This window comes from Phoenix dactylifera, chromosome 10 (genome assembly GCF_051530095.1).
Source record: "Phoenix dactylifera cultivar Ajwa chromosome 10, Ajwa_hap1_PhDact_Kaust_v1.1, whole genome shotgun sequence".
In the NCBI taxonomy this organism is placed as follows: Eukaryota; Viridiplantae; Streptophyta; class Magnoliopsida; order Arecales; family Arecaceae; genus Phoenix; species Phoenix dactylifera.
In genome coordinates this window covers 2,447,501-2,452,500 of record NC_143199.1, presented here as the reverse complement: position 1 = coordinate 2,452,500, position 5,000 = coordinate 2,447,501, and positions in this window count along the sequence as shown.

The following is a 5,000-nucleotide window of genomic DNA, read 5'->3' as shown; positions in this document are numbered from 1 at the left end:
GCGCACGCGCGGCGCGCCCGCCCGCGCGGCACGACCATCCGCGCTGGGCGACGGGCTCGGGCGGAAGGCCCGCCCAGGCAGGACACACCCCCTTACCTCCCCAGCGGGGCATCCTCCGAAGGCCCACCCCAAGGGCTCCAGCGAATCGAGGAGCATTGCACACGGAAACGGCCCGGACGCGAGTCCCGGTCGCACGGGGTGCGCATCCGGAACGTCCGGGACGCGCTTCCCGGGAGGGCCGATGGAGGGAGCCGAAGTGGCGCACGGCCGCCGGGCACGGACGGCCGAAGGCAGCGCCCGTGCGCCGGGAAGTCGGCAGGCGCGTGCCGGCTCCGTCGGGGACGAAATGTGCCGGGCAAGTCCGCCGCGAGGCAACGGTCCTGTGCGGAGTGGAGCGGAAGGCCCGCCGCGGCGGCAGCAGACCCCCCCTCCCTACCACCCCGGCGGGGCATCCGCCCAAAGCCCACCCCAAGCGTTCCAAAGTACCGAGGAGCGTTGCAAACGGGAACGGCCCGGACACGCGACCCGGTCGCACGGGATGCGCGTCCCGGTCGCACGGGTCGCGCGTCCCGGGAGGGCCGACGGACGAAGCCGAAGTGGCGCACGGCCGCCGCGCACGGACGGCCGGCGGCGGCGCCCGTGCGCCGGAAAGTCGTCGGGCGCGCGACGGCTCCGTCGGGGACGAACGGTGCCGGGCACGACCGCCGCGAGGCAACGGACTTGTGCGGAGGGGGGCGGAAGGCCCGCCGCGGCGGCGCCAGCCCCCCCTCCCTACCACCCCGACGGGGCATCCGCCCAAAGCCCACCCCAAGCATTCCAAAGTACCGAGGAGCGTTGCAAACGGGAACCGCCCGGACACGCGTCCCGGTCGCACGGGATGCGCGTCCCGGTCGCACGGGTCGCGCGTCCCGGGAGGGCCGACGGAGGAAGCCGGCGCACGGCCGCCGCGCGGACGGCCGGCGGGGGCGCCCATGCGCCGGGGCCTCGGCGGGCGCGGGCCGGCTCCCTCGGGGACGAACGGTGCCGGGCCCGCCCGCCGCGAGGCGACGGACTTGTGCGGAGTGGAGCGGAAGTCCCGCCGCGGCAGCAGCAGCCCCCCCTCCCTACCACCCCGGCGGGGCATCCGCCCAAGGCCCACCCCAAGCGTTCCAAAGTACCGAGGAGCGTTGCAAACGGGAACGGCCCGGACACGCGTCCCGGTCTCACGGGATGCGCGTCCCGGTCGCACGGGTCGCGCATCCCGGGAGGGCCGACGGAGGAAGCCGGCGCACGGCCGCCGCGCGGACGGCCGGCGGCGGCGCCCATGCGCCGGGGCCTCGGCGGGCGCGTGCCGGCTCCCTCGGGGACGAACGGTGCCGGGCGCGCCCGCCGCGAGGCGACGGACTTGTGCGGAGTGGAGCGGAAGTCCCGCCGCGGCAGCAGCAGCCCCCCCTCCCTACCACCCCGGCGGGGCATCCGCCCAAGGCCCACCCCAAGCGTTCCAAAGTACCGAGGAGCGTTGCAAACGGGAACGGCCCGGACACGCGTCCCGGTCTCACGGGATGCGCGTCCCGGTCGCACGGGTCGCGCATCCCGGGAGGGCCGACGGAGGAAGCCGGCGCACGGCCGCCGCGCGGACGGCCGGCGGCGGCGCCCATGCGCCGGGGCCTCGGCGGGCGCGTGCCGGCTCCCTCGGGGACGAACGGTGCCGGGCGCGCCCGCCGCGAGGCGACGGACTTGTGCGGAGTGGAGCGGAAGTCCCGCCGCGGCAGCAGCCGCCCCCCCTCCCTACCACCCCGGCGGGGCATCCGCCCAAAGCCCACCCCAAGCGTTCCAAAGTACCGAGGAGCGTTGCAAACGGGAACGGCCCGGACACGCGTCCCGGTCGCACGGGATGCGCGTCCCGGTCGCACGGGTCGCGCGTCCCGGGAGGACAGACCGAGCAAGCCGAGGTGCCGCTCACGGCCGCCGCGAGGGACGTACGGCGCCGGCGCCCGCGCCCCGTGGCACGGCCTAGAGCGTGCCCCCCTGCCACCCCATCGGGGCATCGGCGCAAAGCCCACCGCGGGGTAGATAACCGAAGGCAACGAGGGACGGTGGATGCACATATCCGAGCAGTGGCGATAGGGCCGGAGGGAGCACCGACAGGGCCGTGAGATTTTAAAGTACCGAGGGAATTTGCAAACCGGGCCCGCCCCTCCCCCCGTCCATCGCACGCCGATCGGGGGTCCGGCGCCCCGCGGGGGGCTGCCGGCATGCGCTCCCGGTGCAGGCATCGACGAGCCGCCCGCGACCTCCACTCGGGTCCGAGCCCCCAAGCGCGGATGCCGAAACGCGCCGGCCGCGGCAGCCCCACCCCTGCCACCCCATCGGGGCATCGGCGCAAGGCCCACCCTGGGGTAGATAACCGAAGGCAACGAGGGACGGTGGATGCACATATCCGAGCAATAGCGATAGGGCCGGAGCGAAGACCGAGGGGGTCGGGGGGTTTTAATGTTCCGAGGGAAGTTGGAAACGGGGCCCGCCCGGACGCCCGTCCCTCGCACGCCGATCGGGGGTCCCGCACCCCGCGGGGGGCTGCCGGCATGCGCCCCTAGTACAAGCATCGACGAGTCGCCCGCGACCTCCACTCGGATCCGGCGGCGCACGCGCGGATGGCGAAACGCGGCGGCCGCGGCTGCAGCCCCCCTACCACCCCGTTGGCGCGTCGGCGCAAAGCCCACCCCGGGGAGGATAACCGAAGGCAACGAGGGACGATGCATGCACATATCCGAGCAAATACCGAGAGGGTCGGGGGGAAGACCGAGAGGCAAGGGGTGTTTAGAGTACCGAGGGAAGTTGCGAAAGGGGCCCGCCCGGACGCTCGCCGCTCGCAGGCGATCCGGCGGGGCGCACGGAGGGCGCCGCCCATCGCCGGAGCTTGCTCGGTCATCTCTGCCGCACGGACACGTAAGCGCCGCCGCGCAAGGTTCGGCCGGCGGGGCGGACGGTTCGCCGCCGCAGGCCTTTCCCGCAGCCGGAACGTGGGCCCGGCGTTGCGCGCCGGCGGGCCGCGCAATCCGCCGGGGCGCACGGCGGGCGCCGCCCGTCGCCGGGGCTTCGCTCGGTCATCTCGGCCGCACGGACACGTGCGCGCAGCGGCGGAAGGTTCGGCCGGCGGGGCGGACGGTTCGCCGACGCAGGCCTCTCCCGCGGCCGGAACGCGGGACCGGCGTTGCGCGCCGGCGGAAGGCGCGATCCGGCAGGGCGCACGGCGGGCGCCGCCCGGGCTTCGCTCGGTCATCTCGGCCGCACGGACACGTGCGCGCCGCCCATCGCCGGGGCTTCGCTCGGTCATCTCGGCCGCGCCGCCACGTGCGCGCCGCCGCGGAAGGCTTGGCCGGCCGGGCGGACGGTTCGCCGCCGCAGGCCTTTCCCGCAGCATGCGCCCCTTCGCCCGAACGACCGCGGGACTCCGGTACGGCCTAGCCGTCGGCCGCCCGGCTGCAAGCCGTCGGGGCCGCTCGATCCCCGTCGCGTGCCGGCCGCCGCTCGGGCCAGCCGGCCGGCTGCCGCACGTAACCTCTGACCTCATCAGCGGTCGATCCGCACCGCGCTGGTCTTCGGTGCGGACCCGTCGGGGCCGTGCCGCGCCGGCCGTCGCATCCGGTTCCGCAGGCGCCGCCCGGTTGCCTCCCGCCCTCGTGCGCTCGCGCCGGCCGGGCGACGCGGTGCCCGCGGGACTCGGGCATGGTTGAGCCGTCGGCCGCCCGGCGGCATGCCGCCGCCGCTCCGCGCCGCGTGCCGGCTGCGCTCCTCCCCGCGCCCGTCCGCGGGCGGGCCCGCCGCCGCTCGCGCCGGCCGGGCGACGCGGTGCCCGCGGGACTCGGGCATGGTTGAGCCGTCGGCCGCCCGGCGGCATGCCGCCGCCGCTCCGCGCCGCGTGCCGGCTGCGCTCCTCCCCGCGCCCGTCCGCGGGCGGGCCCGCCGCCGCTCGCGCCGGCCGGGCGACGCGGTGCCCGCGGGACTCGGGCACGGTTGAGCCGACGGCCGCCCGGCGGCATGCCGCCGCCGCTCCGCGCCGCGTGCCGGCTGCGCTCCTCCCCGCGCCCGTCCGTGGGCGGGCCCGCCGCCGCCCGGCCTAGCCCCCCGGCTGCCGCACGTAACCTGCGACCTCGTCGGCGCTGGATGCGCGTCGTGACAGTTTTCGGTGGGGCGCCGCGGAGGCGCCGGGGGCCCATGCGACGGGCCAGGGGGCGAACGGAGGGCTCGGTCAGCCCTAACAGGGGACCGGCGACAAAGGAGCGGTCGCGCAAAGCTTCGTAAGGGACCCAGACGACGGGCCTACCGATCCGAAGCACCGCGCACGGACGCGCAGCGGGCCCACGACGGGCCGACACGGAAGGCCCGCCGCCAAGGCCGCAAAACCGACAAAGGAACCCACGGGGACGCACCAGAGCAGGCAAAGCTTTCACCGAACGGGACGGGACCGAGCCCCCGCAACAGGCGAGGGCGACGGATCCGACCAAGTAAGGCCGATCCCGCTCCACGCACGCGCGGCCGCAGGAACTTCGTGAGGGATGGGACGACCGGCCGACCGAACCGAAGCGCCGCGCACGGCCGCCGCGAGGGCCGGCCGGAGGCATAGACCGAGCGCCGCGCCAGCGGAAGGAGCGTGCCGGCTCCGTCGGGGACCACCTGCGCACGGTCCGTCCGAGCGAGCCGACGGACCGGCGCGGAAGGCCCGGCGCCGAGCCCGCAAAACCGACAAAGGAACCCACAGGGACGCACCAAAGCGGCCCAAGATTTCACCGAGACGGGACCGAGCCCACGCAACATGCGATGGCGACGGATCGGACCAAGTAAGGCCGATCCAACTCCGCGCGCGCGCGGCCGCGAGCACTTCGTGAGGGACAGGAAGACCGGCCGACCGAACCGAAGCGCCGCGCACGGCCGCCACAAGGGCCGGCTGGAGGCGTAGACCGAGAGCCGCACCAGCGGAAGGAGCGTGCCGGCTCCGTCGTGGGCCAACTCCGCGGGGC